Source organism: Neofelis nebulosa, chromosome 6, assembly GCF_028018385.1.
Source record: "Neofelis nebulosa isolate mNeoNeb1 chromosome 6, mNeoNeb1.pri, whole genome shotgun sequence".
NCBI classification, from domain to species: domain Eukaryota; kingdom Metazoa; phylum Chordata; class Mammalia; order Carnivora; family Felidae; genus Neofelis; species Neofelis nebulosa.
In genome coordinates, this window is record NC_080787.1 from 153,092,917 (window position 1) to 153,113,229 (window position 20,313).

At 51.5% G+C, this 20,313-nt stretch overlaps 1 protein-coding gene across 6 annotated transcripts in view; it reads right to left on the reverse strand.

Annotated features, from left to right (window-relative positions):
- Window positions 1–20,313, reverse strand: part of RPS6KA2 (ribosomal protein S6 kinase A2) — a 354,515-nt gene that overhangs the window by 97,499 nt on the left and 236,703 nt on the right. The gene's annotated exons all lie outside the window — the stretch shown is intronic.

The window sequence follows — 20,313 nt, forward strand, 5'->3', positions numbered from 1 at the left end:
GCTCCTCTAAACAGAGTGAAGGAAATGCATTCGCACGTTGAACTCTGGGTAGTCAGGACTCTCCACACTGTTCTTTCTTTTATTCCTTAAAACGTGGTTTTTGAAGTAGAGATTCCATCCCGAGGAAGGTGCACAGCCCTTAGTGTTAGAGGTGGGTTTCCAATCACAGGCTGACGGAACACCTTTTCCTCCCCATACGTTCGTCTAAGAGCAAAGATTTTCAGATGAAGTCATAATAGCAGTGATTTACAGTACAGGACAGAGGTCTCTCTAAATGGTGCGAACACTTCCGTTTCTCAAAAGTTATAAATTGCATTATTTTATCTCCACGCCACTGGTATTCGACACCTTTTAAAGTAGAGGGAGCTCGTACGAACGGCAAACCCTGACCCCCGGTCAGCAGCCTCCGCAGGAATCGTTGGCATTTTTTCTTCCGACGGTTAAGGGAAACTCTCCAATTTCCACATCTTCAAGGATTATTTGGCATGTGTGTAAAAACGATGGTTATTCTATTTTTGAACGCAAACAATGAATATAGCCAAATGGATTCTTTTTGGTCAGGACATGATGTTCCTATGAGCTCAATTAGGAGACGTGAATTAGAATGTCATTGATTTGGGGCGCCTGGGAGGCTCAGTGGGTTAAGCGTCCCATTTCGGCTCAGGTCATGATCTCGTGGTTCGTGAGTTTGAGCCCCGCGTCGGGCTCTGTGCTGACAGTTCAGAGCCTGGAGCCTGCTTCGGATTCTGTGTCTCCCTCTCTCTCTGCCCCTCCCCTGCTCACTCTCTGTCTCTCTCTGCAAATAAATAAATAAATATATTTAAAAAAAAAGAATGTCATTGATTTGTGATCCCTTCTTTTTTAATTTTTTTAAGCTTATTTACTTATTTTGAGTCAGAGACAGAGAGAGAGAGAGAGCATGAGCAGGGGAGGGGCAGAGAGAGGGAGAGAGAGAGAATCCCAAGCAGGCTCCACACTGTCATCTCAGAGTCCAGTGCTGGGCTCGAAGTCACGAACTATGAGATCATGACCTGAGCCGAAATCAGGAGTCAGACGCTTAACAGACTGACCACCCAGGCTCACCCCTGGGATCCCTTCTTGAATAAACAAATGCTGGGGACAAAGGCCAGCAGATGGGCGTCGTACTCAGATCGCAGTTTGGGGGGGAGGCCACGTCGGAAGCCGTTCCCGCCTTACAAAACCTCGGGCCTCCAGGACTTGCAGGCCCAGGAGACAAAGCAGCTTCTATAGGGAAACCTCTCGTCTGTGACAGGAAGAAGAAACCTCAGCGCTCACCGCGCAGCCTCGTTTCGGCGAAGAAAACCGCACCCACGTCGCTGCTGCAGACTCCGATCCCCACTTAGAAAGCAAGAGCAGAGCAAAGTTCTAAGTCCCCACAGAAACACAGATGCTATCCTTTCCTGCTGCTGACTTGTCCACTGAAGACAGAAATTGAAGATTATTTGTCGCCTAAGGACAAGGGGCCCCTTTTCCGTTCAGGAGGCACTTTGCAGTCATGGCTCCACGGACCACCCGCTACGTACCGCACAGCCCGGGGTGAGTCACCCCAAACCCCAATTTCCCTCCCGAAATAACTTCAGTCATGCAGCCGAGCTGATGCAACACTTACACCGCGAAAAAGGTAATAAATAATTCACCGAATCTCATCTTTCCAAAACTTTGTTTTGGTTACGGAGGTGGGGGGGATACATTAACAGTCACAGTGATGACTAGAAAGCAAGGTCAGCACGTCCCCAGGCATGGGCGGATTACAGAACCCAGCGTCCTCGCAGACGCCCAAAGGGGACAGGGTCAAGGAGGTGTGGACTCTTAACCCACTGGTCTCTTCCCCGATGACATTTCCCAGCACATGTGTGTTTCCGGAAGATTCCAGATCATTCCTCCTCTTTAGCCGCTTTTTGTGGAGACCCAGCAGCTGCAGTAAATGATGTCACTCAACCCACTGGGTCGGACAGGTGCTGCTCTCACAGCGGAACCCGCAGCGCCCACAACCTGGACATTGCCACCGCGTCCCTGCTCCTGGTGCGCCCGCCCGTGAAGCTGGCTCGGCGCCTTTCTAAGGCTGTCCCGGCTACCGTCCGGGCTGCCTCCTCCTCCCTGCACCACACTGCCTTCCCACCTCGGCAGCTCACCTTCTCGACATTTCACATCAAAGGTTTACAAACGAATCTCCAGAACATTTCACGTTCTGTGTATTCTTGCTGTCCAAGAACTTCGAGTAAATGTGCCCAAAGCACACACCCAATCTCACCTCCAAGAATGGCATCAGGAACCTGAGGACTTTCTTCCCTGATAACGTGGCGAGGCAGTTAATTCCTCATGTGAAATCAGTGAGGTCTTTAAGAGCAAAGAATCTCAACTATCCGTACGAGAAGGAACTAAGAGTGTCACATTTTAGATTTTAGAGTTTTGCATTGGTGGTGACATTTTGGCTTGAACTCGCCTGAGGATACTTTGTTTTTCTCTCTCCCAAGATCTTAAAGGAAGAAGAGAGAGGGGACGGGAGGGGAGGGGAGAGGAGGGGAGGGGAGACAGGAGACGAGAAGAGAGGCCTGGCATCCGATGCTGACCACAGGCGCACAGAACACCCCCAGATGGACGCAGGGAGGGGAACATGTCCCAGCATGTCTGCTTCCGTTTGCCGATGGGATGGTCCTATTTTCTGGATCATTTCATGATTACTGCCCTAAAGGGCCACCAGAATTATAACATTCTCCGTGTCTCATTTGGAGATGAATGCCTTTTCTTTCTTACCAGCTGGGTCATTTTATCTAAAACTCTGTGGATTTTAATGTTATTCCCTTAAGAAAATAAACTCTGTTCCTAAATCCTCTAAACATCTGGTTTCTAGTGTAACTCCTTTGAATGGATTTTTTTTTAAATAAGTTGAGGAATTTGGGGGGAGAAGCTGGTACTATGGTCAAGTGCTTGCTTCACGAGCAAGAGGGTTTCAAAAACATTCTAATGTAAGAGATAAAAACTGGGGCCATAAATTGTTTAAAAGACCTCACAAGATCATTTTTGACAATGGATTTTTTAAAGCCCTGTTGAACTGTGTTTGCAGTTCTGACGGGTCACACAGAGCGTCCCGTGCAGGGGTTCTAGCACCCCGGTGGCGAGAGGCTGGCGAGCTTTGGACGGTGGTGACCACGGACTGGGGCGGGGGGACACCTCACGGCTGTCCCCTCCTCCCTGCACCAAGGCCACTTTCTTAGAATGTCCTCTGTTCCGAGGCATCCGCGTCTCAGGTTCTTTTCGAAGCAGAGTATTTATGAAAACCACGTGCAAATGGAAAGTCATGAAATACTAATGATGACGACAGAAAATAAAAGTCACGCCAAGCGTTAGCTTCCCCTCCAGACAGAGTTCATTCCGGAAATCACAATTCGCGTGGAGGCTATCGTTTCCCACGAGGGCTGCAGAATGAATTGTTAAACAGGCGGTTTGTAAGTGTAGAAAAGGTCAAGGAAAGCAGGTAACGTCTGACCCCCACAAAGCAAGCCCTGCCCAGCCAGCCCGGGCCTGCCGCTGGGCGGTCGGTGCAGCCACAGCAGCTAAGTCTGCGGCCCGGCAGCTGCACGTCGGAGCACGGCCCGTTACCCCTCCCGACAGCAGGGGCGCCTTGTTCCAGAGCCTCTCAGCAGCCTCGGACCTCGCCCCGTCTTGGGGCTGCGCGCGGACCTCCAGACAGGACCCCTCCCCAGAAATCCAGCCGGAGACTCATCCCAGGCAGCAGGACGTGTGTGACAGCCGTCTGACGGGGCACAGGCTCTGGCGTCCTCCGTGAGGTCTTCCTTCACGCGGAGGTGGGCGAGACGGCCACCTGGGACCTGTCACCAGCCCCCTGCCCCGTGAGGCTACGAGGTCACCCCAAGGTCACCAGCCTCCACGGTCCTCTTAGTCAGGGTCCTTGGTCTAACACAGGTTTCGGCCTCTGAATGTTTGCTCCCTCCCAACTCACTCACGCGTTTACGTATCTCAAAAAAGATATTGAAGGCGCGCCTGGCTGGCTCAGTCAGTTAAGCGTCCCACTTGGGCTCAGGTCATGATCTCACAGCTCGTGGGTTCGAGCCCCGCGTCGGGCCCTGCGCGGACAGCTCGGAGCCTGGAGCCGGCTTCGGATTCGGCGTCTCCCTCTCTCTCTCTGCCCCCTCCCCCATGCATGCTCTGTCTCTGTCTCTCAAAAGTAAATAGACCTTAAAAAATGTTTTTAAAAACTTAAAGAGACCCAGTGCCATGAGCTGCTTTCAGCACGAGAGCACACCACACCTAGTCTGGGGTACTGCAGGAAAGGGAAGCTCGGGAATGTTCTCAGAGTGGAGAGAAGAGGAGAGAGAGAAGGCCCCACGGCCTTCGATGCCTCCTGCAGGAGGCACAGACGAGAGCAGAGGCCCTCGGCAGGGGGGGAGCGGGGGACGACCCTCAGGGAGCTCCCGCAGGGTCTGACCCTTGGCCACCGGCAGGTCTGGGGTCTCTTGCTACCAGCAAAGCTTCCTGGACCCTGAACCAGCAGAGACACGCGTCTCACTGCAGAAACCCGGGGGCGGTGGCTTCACGCCTCTCGCTAGCAGGACGTAAGGATCACCGTGAACTCTAAGAGCCAGAAGGCCCCCCTCCCCGCAGACAGGTCAGACGGCTCGGCCGGCCGGTCTGCTCTCGCTGGCCCGAGTGCGCAACCGTGAGATGCGACGGCAGGCCAGCCGCATCCGCCCAGTCGAGTCCTCGGGAAACGACTTCTACGAAGTTTCCTCTCCATCTAAGGGGCTAAAAATACACGGAGCCACTCAGTAGAGGCACTCGGTCCAGCTGGGCCTCCGGGCACCGGCTGGAACTGAGACAAAACAGGATGGCTTTATTTAGGAATGGATCTACAACCGCCAAGGAGGGAGGGAGGGAGGGAGGGAGAGAGGGAGGGAGGGAGGGAGGGAGGCGGGAAGGACCGGGGCGGGGAAGGTACAGGAAAGGGCTGGGTGAAATGCTGAGCCGGCAGGGTGAAACTCTGAAATTTCAGGAGCGGGACACAGGACACCTGAGTTGGGGAAAGACATGCCCGGCCGCCCGAGGTCGCCCGAGGTCTGGTTTCCAGCCCGGTGACCTACAGCGCTTGAAGCACGGGTGCATTTGACCTGATGTTCGTCAGGATGCAGAATTCCCGGAGGGTTGGGTCGGTGCGGGCCCAAGGGCCCCCCCCCCCCCCCCCCCCGTTCATCCCGGAACACCTGTTTCCCTCCTTCTTCCTGCCTGCCTCCCTCCCTCCCTTCCCTCCTTTCTTTCCCTTTCTGTCTTCCTTCCTCCCTTTCTTCCTTCCCTCCCTCCCTTCTTTCCTTCCTCCCTGTTTCTTTTTCTTTCTTCTCTTCCTTTCTTCCTTCCTTTCTCTCTTTCTTTCTTTATTCCTCTTCCTCCCTCCCTTCCTTCCTCCTTCCTTTCTTTCTTCGTTTTTCTTTCTTCCCTCTCTTCTTTCCTTTATTCCTTCCTTCCTCCCTCCCTCCCTGTTTATTTTTCTCTTTCTTCTCTTCCTTTCTTCCTCTCTTTCTTCTTTCTTCCTCTTCCTCTCTCCCTTCCTTCCTCCTTCCTCCCTCTTTCTTTCTTCCTTCCTTTTTCTTTCTTCCCTCTCTCTTTCCTCTTTCCTTCCTTCCTTTTCTTTATTCCTTCCTTCCTTCCTCCCTGTTTCTTTTTCTCTTTCTTCTCTTCCTTTCTTTCTTCCTCGCTTTCTTTCTTTCTTCCCTCCCTCCCTTCTTTCCTTCCTTCCTCCCTGTTTTTTCTTTCTTTCTTCTCTTCCTTTCTACCTTCCTTCCTTTCTTTCTTCCTCTCTTTCTTTCTTTCTTTCTTCTTTCTTCCTCTTCCTCCCTCCCTTCCTTCCTCCTTCCTTCCTTTCTTTTTTTCTTCCTTCCTTTCTTTCTTCCCTCTCTTTCCTCTTTCCTTCCTTCCTTTTCTTTATTCCTTCCTTTCTTCCTCCCTCCCTCCCTGTTTCTTCTTCTCTTTCTTTCTTCTCTTCCTTTCTTTCTTTCTTTCTTCCTCTTCCTCCCCCCCTCCTTTGACAGAGAGGGCATGGGTGGGGGAGGGGCAGAGGACAATCCCAGGCAGGCTCCATGCTGTCAGCACAGAGCCCGACGCGGGCCTTGATCTTGCAAACGGTGAGACCATGACCTGAGCGGAAACCAAGAGTCCGAGTGCATTTCCTTCTTACCCGAGGGAGCGCTTCGGCACAGAGGGGCAGTCCCCGTAGCAGGGCACACTCAGTGACACTCACAAGGAGGGGGTGTGCACGCCAGGCCTCGTGGAGGGGCGCGACAGCACAGCAGCACCAGGCGAGGAGACGCAGGGGAAGCACAGGGGAGCAGCGGAGCGATCCCGACCCCCTCCCATCCAAAACCTTGCCGTCACCCCGCCCAGTCCCATTGCTTCTGGTTACTGAGGTCACAGGAACTTCTCCCTCTGTTTTTAGGTGGAAGCTCCACCCCAACACCGTTCTGTCTTTGTCCCCGCTGCCTGTTGTCCCCTCCAATCATTATCCCTTCCAGCCTCTGAAAGGCTCATGTCTGCCCGCGTTTTTACAGATCACGGTCCACGCAAATCAGACTCCCCGACGGCCGTGATTCTGCGCAGCGACAGCAGCCAGAGTGGCATTTCCGCGGGGCCTGGAGGCCCACGGTGTCCCACACGCTGCCGGCTCTGGGCTCCCGGGTTCTAACCCCCACCGTCCCGCGGGCTCCGTCCAGCCCTGAGCTCCCTGCGTGAGGCTCGAGCTGCGAGGCTCTGGCGTCCGACGGCTGTGTTTGAGGTGAAGGCTCTAAAAAACACGGATCGCTGGCCGTTTCTGCCTCATCCCAACAGTGGCCTCCGGAGATGTGCTTTCTAACTAGTCACCTCCAGCGCGAGGTGAGGAGGTCGCTATCTGTGGGTGTGAATTTATTCAGAGGCACTGAGGGGTCTCCAAAGAGCCGCCAAACTGGGTCTGGATGGAAGGCGTGCGCCACGGGGTCCAACGCCGAGAAGTTCCCTCAAGGAACGGGCAGCTTTCTATGGGGACGATACGTGGGCACGAAGGGGACTGAATGAGTCGTTATTCCCTCGCACAATTTTAAAAACGGCGCCGAGCAAAAGGCCGCAGAGGGTAACGGGACACCCTGGGTGTGCACTGAGCAGAGGTCATCACGCTGCTTCCCTTCCAGTCCTCATACCCAGAACATTCTCCCACTGGGTTTGAGGTGCGTCCCACGAAAGAGGATGTATTGAGAGATAAGAGAAAACTGAGAATCTAGGCTCTGCAATCCCAGATGCAAAACCTACATGAGGCTAACCCACACGATCAGTGAGCCGAGGAGGTTACAGTCATACCCCAGTGAGATCTACGGGGACGAGCTTCATCCCTTTTTCCAACAAAAGGGAAAATTTATCTGAATATCACCTTCTCCAAGACTTAATTATTTACATATTTCTTTTTTTTTTTAAGTTTGTTTATTTATTTAAGTAATCCTGACACCCAACGTGGGTGTCTGATGACCCACTCATGATGGGTCTGATGACCCGCCCAACTCATGAGCCTGAGATCGGGAGTCACATGCTCTTCTGACTGAGACAGCCAGGCGTGCCACTTCTTTCTGTATTTCCGACTCGATATCCTAGGTTTGGTTTTGGTTTTTGAAGTCAACATTTTGTAAACGTTCGGTAAATACCTGTATCAAGGACAAGTTGTCAAACCCGATGTTCCTGACAGAGAATAAGGTGCGGAATTGACCGCTGGTCAGCAACTCTGTGCGGGCAGGACTCCTCGCTCACACGTTTCAGGTGCTCTGTAACTACAGTCCGAGAAAAGCCCGGGGTCCCCCGCAGACAGCTGGGCACTAAGCTTGTCCGGGATGCACTGAGCCACCTGGGCTGACAAGGACACGTCCACTCGCACCAGTGACCATGGCCCGCTCCTGTTCTTTCTTTAATAAAAGGGGACAGGGGCGCCGGGGGGGCTGAGTCGGTTGAGCGTCCGACTTCCGCTCAGGCACGATCTCACGGTCCGTGAGTTCGAGCCCCATGTCGGGCTCTGGGCTGACAGCTTGGAGCCTGGAGCCCGCTTCAGATTCTGTGTCTCCCTCTCTCTCTGCCCCTTCCCCACTCATGCTCTGTCTCTCTCTGTCTCAGAAATAAATAAACATTAAACAAAAAAGGGGGGGCGCCCGGAGGGCTCAGTCAGTTGAGCGTCCGACTGCGGCTCGGGTCATGATCTCGCGGCTTGTGAGTTCGAGCCCCGCGTCGGGCTCTGTGCTGACAGCCCGGAGCCTGGAGCCTACTTCGGATGCTGTGTCTCCTTCTCTCTCTGGCCCTCCTCTGCTGGTGCCCTCTCTCTGTCTCAAAAACAAATAAAAACATTAAAAAACATTTTTTTTAAAGGGGACAGGCTCATGGCTGGACTGCATAGTTAGAGGCAGAAGGCATATGTACAAGTGTCATTACGGGGGTTTCACTTATGTTTCTCATCAAAAGAAAATCTCAGGTGTGGAGCCAAAGGTTCTCCAGAACCGTCAATAAGAAGCTACTGACATTCAGGGCTAGTGGTCAGATAGCAGGATCACATTCTCAAAAGGGCAAAGGATATTCTCCACGACAATGTGAACAGTCAACGTCTCCATGGATTGTTTGTGTCTTTTTTTTTTTTTGTAAAGTTTTTTTTTTTATGTTTAAGTAATCTACATCCAACGTGGGGCTCTAACCCACAACCCGAGTCATGCCCTCTACCGTCTGAGCCAGCCAGATGCCCCTGTGTCTTTCTTGACACACGCAGAAGATCCTCACTGTAAGTGTGTCCTCGGGAACGCTCAGGTCCAAGGTCCAAGGCCCAAGTTGTAATGAAAGTACAAATTCTGTAGCTCTCACTGACAAAACAGACCTAAAAAGTGACTCAAGGCCGAATATCGAACGGGTGGGCAAAATGCGTGGGCTGTAGTAATTGAGTCGCTCACGCGGGTGCTGTGGCTCCGGGTGACTGACGAGTACCACGCGTTCTCCCGTGGAGAGGACACGGGACGGGCTGACGGGGTGTCTCTAAGCAAACCTTTGCGGCTTGGTTTCCGCAAAGAAAACGTTGCTTAAGTAACAGGTTTTTTTAATGGCCCAACAAATGCATGGCAATAGCTATTAACGTTGATTGCTCGGATTGGGAAAGACTCATCCTCGAACGTCCACGTGCCCGGCCCTCCCTCTGGAAGCAGCCACGCCACGCTGCACGGCCACTACTTGGGCAGGCGCACGTACGTGACCTGCGTGAGGGCAGGCAAAGCAGGATCTGGAGAGAAGGACGGATTATTCAGATCGATACCATTCTTCACATCCGAAGCAAAAGGATCGCAAGAGGCCACTTGCAGGGCGAGAATAATGGCGGCACCAGGTACCAGGGGGGCAAGTTCGCGGGACGAGGTCACGTTTTTGGGAGAACAGTAATGGTGCCCTATAAAGAGTTTTATGTTGTGGTAGAACGTAATCAGCCACGATACAGGAAAGGATCTAAACAGCCACTCCACGTTTTAGAGAAAAGAAGTGTGACCAGAAAAGAAAATACCGTGACTAGAAAAGCACACCTGTCGCGTGCAGATTAGCGGGCCCCGGGCAGAAAGTATTCTTTTATTCTCTACACCAAGTCCGTGGTCCGTCCGGAGGCACCGTCGTACCTTCTGGCCCAGGAATCTTTAGTTTTCAGACTTTATCAATAAAAGTTGAATATGGAAAGCTGTTTGTTACCATTATTTTATATAGGAACGAATAAATGGGAAACAATTTCAATGTCCGCATTAAATGACACATCCATCACATAAAATTTTACTCAGGCGTTAAATGTGACTGTGCCATTTACAACCACTCCCAGAATAATGGAACACTTACGTAAAGGCTAACAAAACACAGACAGTAGCTGTGCTGAAAACTACAGAATCCTACCGAAAGAAACACAACCGAAGAAGGGCTAAGTAAATGGAGGGAGATGCCGTGTCCCCAGATTAGAAGACTCAACAGAGTGAGGGGTTTAATTCTCCAAAAATTGATCCGTAGGTATAATGCAATTCTTATCAAAACTGAGCAAGGCTTTTTGTAGATATAGACAAGCTGTAGTCTAAAATTTATTTTTTTACGTTTTTATTTATTTTTAAGAGACAGAGAGAGCACGTGCAAGTAGGGAGGGGCACAGAGAGAGGAGGACAGAGGATCTGAAGCAGGCTCTGTCCTGACAGCAGACATCACGATGTGGGACTCAAACTCACAAACCGTGAGATCACGACTTGAGTCAGAGCTGGACATTCAACCCGACTGAGCCACCCTGGTGCCCCAAGCGGAGTCTAAAATTTAAATGGAAATGCAAAAAACCAGAAATAGCTAACCGCATTTTGAAAAAGAATACCAAAGGGGGAGGAGTCACTCTACTGATGAGAAGGCTTAGATGAGAAGGCTTACAACGTAGCTAAAGTGATCAAGAGGCTGGTCTGGCTGGACCAGTGGGACAGAAGAGGGAGCCCTGAGTAGATCCATCCAATTACACCCAACTGCTTTCTGACAGCGATGAAAAGCTAACTCACTGGAGGAAGGAGAGTCTTTTCAACAGATCGTGCTGGAGGAATGGATCTCCAAGGGAAAGAAAGAAAAAAAAGCAATGTGACCTAGATCCCATACTTCATACAACAATGAACCACAAATGGATCCGAGATTTAAATGATCATAAAACTTTCAGCAGAAAAGCTTCAGGACCTACAGCTAGGGGAAAAAAATTTAGACATGACACCAAAAGCATGATCCACAAAAGGAAAAATTGACAAACTGAGCTTAATAAAAAACAATTTTCTTTTTGAGAGAGAGAGAGAGAGAGAGAGAGAGAGAGAGAGCACGCATAGACACACACAAGAGCTCAAGTCGGGGAGGGGCAGACGGGGAGAGACAGAGACAATCTCTGTGCCCAGCGTGGAGCTCAGTGCGGAGCTCAATTTCACTATGAACTTAATCAAAACTTAAAACTTTTGCTCTCGAATACTCTGCTGGGAAGATGAAAAGAGAGGCTATCGACTGGGAGAAAACATTTGCAAACCACTCCTGCAACAAAGATCTGTGTCTACAGCATAAAGTATTCTCAGTCAGTTGAGCGTCTGACTCTCGATTTCGGCTCAGGTCACGATCTCATGGCTGTGGGATCGAGTCCCACGTCGGGCCCTGAGATGACAGCTCGAAGCCTGCTTGGGACTCTCCGTCTCCCTCTGTCTCTGCCCCTGCTCCACTTGTGCAGACTCGTCCACACTCTCTATCAAAATAAATACATAGACATTGGAAAAAATAAAAAAAAGAATTCTCAAAAGTCACCAGTAAGATGAGACAAACTATCCAATTACAAAATGGGTAAAAGTGTTAGTTGTTTCACAAAAGAGGATACACACGTGGCAAAGAAGCACACGAAAACAGACCCAACATCACGAGCTGTCAGAGGAATGTGAAACCACAAGAACACATCACCACCCACCTACCAACGGCAAGATAAAAAGAAAGCGATAACATCAAATGCTGGCAAGGATGCAGAGAGACTGGATCTCTCCTACATGGCTAGTGGGGACGTAAAATGGTACAGCCTGGAAGAGTCTGGTGGTTTCTTATAAAATGAAGCTTGCACTTGGTGTACAACCCAGCAATTGCACTCCTGGGCATCAACCCCAGTGGAAAGGAGACTCTGGTCGTACAAAAACCTTCACCAGTCACACTCAAACTGGAAACAACCCAGACGTCCTCCAGTGAGTAAACGGTTAAGCAAGCTGAGACACATCATCCCGCAGCAATGAAACAGAACAAACTACTGAGACACACAAGTGGAATGAATCACCAGAGAATTATGTTGAGCAAAAAAAGCTGATCTCCGAAGATTGTATTTATGCGATTTCATTTGTGTGTCATTCTTGAAATGACAAAACTATAGAGAAAAAGAATGTATTAATTATTGCCAGAGGTAAGGGATGTGGAGGCGTGTGCGTGTGTGTCCATAAAAGAGTTGCGGGGGAGGGGCGCCTGGGTGGCGCAGTCGGTTAAGCGTCCGACTTCAGCCAGGTCACGATCTCACGGTCCGTGAGTTCGAGCCCCGCGTCAGGCTCTGGGCTGATGGCTCGGAGCCTGGAGCCTGTTTCCGATTCTGTGTCTCCCTCTCTCTCTGCCCCTCCCCCGTTCATGCTCTGTCTCTCTCTGTCCCAAAAAAAAAAAAAAAAAAAAAAAAAAACGTTGCAAAAAAAAAAAGAGTTGCGGGGGAATCTTTGTGGACTTGAAACTATTCTGTGTCTTGATTGTGGTGGTGGTCACATAAATCTACATATGTGTTGACTTGGACAAACTACACACACAGCCACGCACGCACGTGTAAAACTGGTGACAGCTCTATAAAGTCTGTTGATCGCATCAAATACCAAGTTCCTGGTTGTTTATACAGTATTGTCATATAAGATAACGTCAGCGGGGAAAATTGGGGGAAGAGAAGATAGTCTGTGCTAGGTTTCGTAACTTCCCGTGACTCTACAGTTACCGCAGAATAAAAAAACATTTGTAAAGTGGGGCGCCTGGGTGGCTCAGTCGGCTGAGCGTCTGACTTCGGCTCAGGTCACGATCTTGCAGTTCATGGATTCGAGCCCCGCGTCAGGCTCTGTGCTGATGGCTCAGAGCCTGGAGCTGCTTCGGATTCTGTGTCTCCTTCTTTCTCTGCCCCTCCTCCACTTGCACTCGTCTCTTTGTCGCTCAAAAATGAATAAACATTCATTTTTCATTCATGATTCATTAACATGAATAAACATTCATTCATGATTAATTTTCTTCCCATTCCTTTCTAAATTTTTTATATAGAAATATAAAACTGATCAAGACCCAGGCTTCTCTATAAGGAAATTTAAAAACAGTAAAGTCTCCTCACTAACCATCATTGTGGGATTCCTGTGCTCACCCATTGCTGTCCTATCCAGCAACACTGAAACACTATGGGAAGTTTAGGCAAAATTAACTGTGAGCTAATCAAGCAAATAAAATCCTGCTGCAAGAAAACAAAACAAAACAATACAAAACAAAACAGAAGCCAGCATTAAATAATTTGGATGCCATCTCTGGATGTGAAGAATAAGCCTACCATTTGGTGGAAAAGAAAGGTTCAACGTTTTTAAAGCTATTAAAATTTTTAGACTCAACATGCAAAGTCCCTCTTGTGGATGAACACAAAATTCCCAGTCAGGGAGCACATGGGAAGCAATATGGAGACCACACATATGTGCCAGCCTGGCAGGTGGCCAGTGAGCTCACAGATTATTTTCCTGGGACACAGGGTATTTGGGGGTAGGGGGTAGGAATTTACTGGAAACCGACAAACAAAACGCTGGTCTAAAAGTGAGATTAGAGATCAATGTCCATTGTAGCAAATTAGACAACCGAGTTGAGTGTGATAAATTTCTCCTAAATAGGTTTGTAGATATAAATATGAAGAGTTTACATTTTTTCCTTGAGTAGTCATGAGTAGTAATCCAAGCAAAATCATGCGTCGTGTTGGATTAACACTCCCGGCATCTCGGAGGGACCGTGCCCCCATACAAGGCTAAAGCACGATTCGGCACTTGGGGCAATGGAGGACAACCATTTCTGCCAATACTCGGGTCCCAGCTATTTTTCCAGTTTCCTGCCCAAAGCAGATCATCCCCAATTCTCCTTGGAGAAGACCGCTGAGTCGGTCATCAGAGTTTCAGAACACAGGTTTCATGTAACAGGTCTGCTGTATACACGATTTTCGTTTCTCGATGGTTCTGATAAACAGAATCTAGGCAGAAAACGATCACGAACTTCAGAATGAAGTTTAAACAATTTCAGTGGCAACGTGCAGATTGTTTTTTACCGGTTTCCGTTGAAACGATGAAACTTTTGGTCAAAAACCTCATTGAAAGAAGTTACTGAGTAACCGTCCCTCTTTTGGTTTTTAAACCATCTTACTTGACATTTTAGAAGATTACAAAGCAGGGCGCCTGGGTGGCTCGTCGGTTAAGTGTCTGACTCTTGATTTCAGCTCAGGTCATGATCTCATGGTTCATGGGTTCAAGCCCTGGGTCAGGGCGTAGAGCCTGCTTGGGATTCTCTCTCTCCCTTTCTCTCTGCCCCCCCCTTTGCCCCTCCCCTGCTTACGCACGTGCTCTCTCTCTCAAAAAAATAAATAAAAGCTAAAAATAAAATATAAAAAATAATAAAATTCACTGCTCCCACCCCGGGGTGGGGAACTGGGGTCTGGAACTGGGAGGACCTGGCCCAAGATGATGGAATCAAATGGAATTAAGCAAACTCGAACTCGACATGTGCAGTCGTTTCTGCCAAGATGAGCTATGAATTACAGATTCCCATAGTCACGAGCGCAGAGGAAGCATTTCAGCGGAGCAGACAAACAGCATGGGTTTCACGACGCATCCTTCTGGACGGCGTCTCACTCGGCAGGTCACTGCCATCCACCTGCACCGTCCTTCACAGAACACTGAAGACTGAGACTCTAAACACCCAGTGTGGGGCCGACCGAGGCATCGGGACAATGACAGTTTTACCCCCCAGGAGACAGACTTCATCTGCCTAAGGTTCTTGGTTACGCGGTGACCTGTGACGCTGTTTGGAAGAAGCTCGGTGACCCGGCAGACGCTTCTCAGGGAAACTGGAGGTTAGTGTAGGGTGAGTGCATTTTCAGTTGACTCCTCCAGGGTCCTGGCCCCTTGGTGCCGACACCCATTCTGTTCTCGGTGGCACCCTCCTATGCAGCAGTGTCTGGCACACGGAATTCACTCGGTAAGTGTCTGTGCGGGAATAAACACATACCTTCCGGTGGCTTTAAAGAGCGTATCAAACACCCTCCCGTTTGGCCCTGCACAGGATGCCCTGCGTCAGTCTGCAAACCACACGTGTGGCAGGACCACACCAACCTGATGAGGGTCGACCCTGCTTGTGACGTCAGGCATGGGCTCTGGAACCTTCCCTCCACGTGGAGTCATGCATATAATTGCATTATATGCAATTTCTAATTTCAAAGAAGTCATACTCAAAGTATTTTTGATTTTTCTTTATTTATTTTGAGAGAGAGAGAGCGAGCACATGTGCGATCTCGAGCGGGGGAGGGGCAGAGAGAGGGAGAGAGAGAATCCCAAGCAGGCTCCACGCTGTCGGTATACAGCCCGATTCGGGGCCCGATCCCATGAACGGTGAGATCACGACCTGAGCCGAAATCAAGAGTCAGACGTTTAGCCGACTGAGCCACCGAGGCGCCCCTAAAAATTTTTTACTTGGGGCTTTACCAAAACACTCAGCCATGCTCAACAAGTCTGGGTGGCATCTTACCGCCCATGTAGATCACACACTCTGTCTGTAACAGACCCAAGTGATGCTGGAGAAAAACCCCCAAAACAGTCCTGAAGCTCTGGTGGTCACGTGCCGAAAAGCTAACCTTTTCCGCTAGAAAAATGGTGTGAACACTTGTTTAGAAAACCCATCAGCTGAGGCCATTACTCCGAACCATGGCGTGGAAGTTCTATCATTTCCTACGCACACAGAAGGCCAGTTCTTCATCCAGTGACACAGCAGTGGCGGACCAGCCACGACACATAATCCCTGAACTTTGGTCCTGGCAAGAGCTGCGGGCACTCCACGGCCCCGCCTGTCAGTTCTGGGGTAAAGCTACGACGTGTGATCAACCGGGCTCCATCAGTGGCTTAAGATCAGAATGGTTCCACAATCGCGAGCACGGGAGCACACTAACATCATATTGTTGGATTAAGAGTTCACCAGGTAGAACTCATATGCTGTAGGTGTCAGGTGTCTCGGCTGCTCGTGTTTATTCACACGCCTTTTGTTTTTGGCTCAACTCCCTGAAAATGCTCAGAAAGGAACAGAATTCGTTCGAACGCAATGGCAACCATCGGTGGTTGGCGAGTGGCGGTCGTAGGAAGGGCGCTTGGGGACAGCTCGGCTAGTGCAATGCCCCCCCCCGCCCCCCAACTGCTGCACAGCACCCCACCTCTCTCCTGTGCCCCGCCCTGACTCAACTGTCACACTGTCACCCGTCCGGCTCATCTCATCGCTGAGGACGCTGTTACCGAGCCAAACGCAAGGAACTACTTTAAACGGACGTGGCTGATCTCTGCCGCAATTGTAGTTTCCAAAAGAAAACCAGTCTGCTTTCCGGTTTCTGAATGTTTCCAAATCGTTCTTCTTTCCCAGAATGACAGCTCTGGAACATTCGTGGAAATCCCACTGACATTTGCATGTATCCTCGGATCTCGCCCAAGACTGAGCCCCACTGAAAAATACTTGGGTTAGGTCCACGTCTGTTTGTGGGCACCAAGGATGTGTGTGTCAGGGTGAGGTCTCGCCAGCGTGGCTGCAATCCAAACCCTGGGTGTGTGGTGGTGGGGGGGGCTGTACGGAATGATCTAGTGCGGTCCTGGGAGCTGCCATCACTGAGCCAACGGATCCAGTGCTAAGTTCTGGCCACCCCTTCCCACAGACCGACACACGGAGCCTACCCTCACACCTTCCAAACGATCGTTACCCGGGAAGTTGGACCAGCGCTTTCCCCAAGTAAGAGCGCCGTGAATTTTCACGAGTCTGTGCAAATGTGAGCTTCTGTGTCAGGCCTGGGGACTGCTGTATTCCCAGAAGGCCAGGCAGCTTTGAGACAGCTCGTGCCTCTCTGGTTGTGAAAGTGGCTGCAAACAATCAGCCGTGAGGCCAGGAGCTGGTGACAGCATAAAGACCCCACAGGGTTTCTGACCTATCGTCCGTCCCGTTTAGGGGGGCAGCGAGCACGGTCAGAGACCAGGAGGAAGGATGGAGTCACCAGGCCTCCCCTGAGGAGGCAGGGCCAGTGAGGGCGTCATCTCCCTTGGCTGTGGTCCTCAAAGGGCACACGCTGCCCCAGGGGACGTGAGAGAGAGCAAGCTGGCCACCAGGTGCGACCTTCCATCAGGGCAAACCTGACCTGGGATGGAATTCCGACACCCAGTCAAGGCAACGCCTCTCCACGACCCTGCCAGCAACTTCCTTGTGAGCCAACACACATGCACACACGCACACGCACACACACACACACACACACACACACACACACGCATGCACGCACGCACACATGACAGGTGCTCAGGGCCCAGCAAGTGAAAAGCAGTCATGGGTCTTACAAACGGTAACCGGTAACATAGGAAACCTGATTTTGAAAGGAGTTTAGGGATTTATTTTTCCGAGAAATTTCCCGTGTCGCTAAAATACCGTGCAAGTGACAGCAGAAAACACGCGTTCAGTAAACACCATGCCAAATTACCGACTTTTTCCAGCACTTTTGGCTCAAACGTACCACACTGGCTTGACCCAGGAACAAGCCATCTGAGCAACTCTGCCCTCCTCGTAGGTGCGTGCATCTCGTACGGAGGGAGAAGGGCGACCTTCTCCAAGTCAGAGGCCCCGGTGGGACGGGACGGCCGCGCCCGATCCCGCAGCCGGCAGGGAGCCCGACGGGAGGGCCCGCCAGCTCACCCCGCCAAGTGCCCGCACCTACACGCAACTTTTGTTGGGCGGTCCGCCTGATCACGTGACGTACTTGCCGTCCGCCCTACACATCCCTTCTTTTTCCAGCTCATCGCCAATTTTAAAGAGCTTCTGCAGCAGATGAAAACAAGAGTTGACAAATCCCTTGATGATTTTTTTCCCCCTTTTGACGGCTGCCTTTTCAGTGTCTAGCTCACCTGTGTTCTTTAACGTGAAGTGTTTTGAATATTTCCTTTCTGTTGTCGGAGTTCTCCTTCCGACACTATAAACACGGGCATTTTTCTCATGTACAAATGACACAGTCTAGAGAGGCGGAAACAAGATTCCGGGACTTTCCACCCAGGAAAGTTTGGCACGCTCTCGGGGTCACCCGATCAAGGTGAGGCCAACTTCCTAAGTGGCTCTGAGCAGCCAGCTCGTGTTTTAACTGGCCCGAGTGACAAGGACGAGGTGGTGGCTTCAGGATACATGGTCCCCTTTTCGTATCTGGGCTGTCCGTGTGTGGGCCGTAAAAATGCTTTCAAAGCTGATCAATTTCATGAGTCATCAAGGGGTTTGTACTGAGTTGCCCATTTAAAGGCTATACAGCGAGGGACAGAGTGGGCAGCCATAGACTCCGGGATAAAGCAGGAGAGGGCCGACTCTGCTCCTGAAATAAATCTCCAACATTAACGAGAGAAAAGGAAAGCCAATGTTCTACAATAATCTCACTAGAAGCCACACTTCATGTGCTACACTGTAACATCTTAACGAAGATGTGCTCGCCAGCGGCCAATTTTACTGTAATGGTAAAACGAATCTGAGCAGAGACGGCAGGTGAACCCTTCACAGGGGACCCTTACAAAAGCTTCAAAGTCCTAAGACTGGTCCGGGCAAGTCTGGGCCTGTGACAGGAGCACCTGCTGATGAAGCGCTCGACCACCTGCTGAGGGACGACGGGCCCCGCCGCCCGTCCAGAAGGGCATCGCTGAGCCTGCTCGGCCTCCCAGGCGTATATGCTGCAAGGTAAATATGCTCCCTCGGAACGTCGTGGCCCCTCCGAGCGCTCCCCACCAGGCCTGAGGCCAGCTCTCTTTCCCAGCTGTGCTGTCACCTTGCGGGAGACGACAGCCAGCCCCAGGCGGTTCAGACTTCCATCAGCGGTTGGTGCCACCAGCCGGTGAACTATCCCTGGGAGCCCAGCCCCAGATCAGCCCGCCCGGGGGAACCAGCGTGGGCGGGGCCTGGTGGAGCGGGGCCCCCATGGAGTATTCTCCGGGGTGGCATCCTCTGAACTCTTTTCAAGGACACGGGATTCCAAATGGTTCCTGCCTCACCTCGGACCCCTTCGGGAGACGTCACCTGTGAGCTCCTGTGGCCAGAATGCCAGGCGGGGACATCACCAGGAGGGGCGTTCCCTTGTCCTGGTGGTAACTACCTCTCGAGAGACATGTGATTGGATACTTGGGGTAGAGATAAAGAACGGAAAGGTTTTCACACGAATCCAGCCTAGAATTTGGCAATTCATCTGCCAGGCACCGGGGACGTGTAGCCGCGTGTGGTTTCATCAGGGCGTGCGCGGCTAAGGCCTCGTCACCGCCTGTCACGGTCGATAAGGCCACCTTCCTTCTCACCATTGTACTACGCTGGGCGAAGCCTACGTCAGCGTCATTTCCAGAACATTCTCCTTGGAAGTGTTCTCAGGCTGTTCCCTGGCATCTCCAGACGGACCCTCGCATGAGCCTGAGGACCCACCCACAAGCACGAGCGCCCGGGGCTCAGCACCCCCGGGTCTCCCGCCCTCCCTCCAAGTCCTGCCCGCCTTCGCCTGCGGGTGGAGGAACCCAGGCCGCCACAGTCCCCCTGCCCCGGCAGTTCTGACGCCGGTGCCAGAGATGCTGCCTCCAGATGTGGTGGGTGGTTCTGTTTCTGGATGGCTCGGGGGTCTCACGCGAGGCAGAGCCTGGGCGGCGACCAGGGCGCTCTCTGGGCCGCCCTCTACCGCCTGCCCGCGTCCTTGCTTGTGGCTAGTCTCGGCAGTTCTCGGCATTGCCCGACCCCGTCTGGAATCTCACAAGCCTCTGGGGAATAGGGGGGGTCCCGCTCCCTTCTGGGCCCCAGGCCTCCCGGCAGGGGGGTCCCTCTCACTGGAGGTGGAGGGACAGGGTGAGGCTGCCTCCCAGCCTCACCCCTGCACCCACCCAGGCCCAGAGAAGCCAAGGGCTGGTGCAGGGTCACACAGCCAGCCCAGGAGAGGCACTGAGGGGCTGCAGAGGACCCAGGTTCCTCACACCGCAGACGGCTGACTGGGCCACACGGTTTATCCCTCACATGTCGGTGACTCCCAAGAGAAAGGCTCTTCGTGTAACGGATGATAAACGTAAACCGAAGGGCCTTGTTAGTCCAAAGAGTCGGGAGCTTCCAGAATGGGTCGGATGAATTAATGAATAAAAGCCCCTGATGTGCTACGGGTGTAAATTAGAAGGCATTAAAGCCTCAGCGGTCCTCCTAACGCTCCTTCACAAAACACCTTTTCTGCTTCCTCCTACACTGGATTGACTCCAGCCACGTCCATTGTGGAGAATCTGATGTTCTTTCTTAAAAATTTTTTTTTAACGTTTATTTATTTTTGAGACAGAGAGAGACAGAGCATGAACAGGTGAGGGGCAGAGAGAGAGGGAGACACAGAATCTGAAATGGGCTCCAGGCTCTGAGCGGGCAGCACAGAGCCCGACGCGGGGCTCAAACTCACGGACCGCGAGATCATGACCT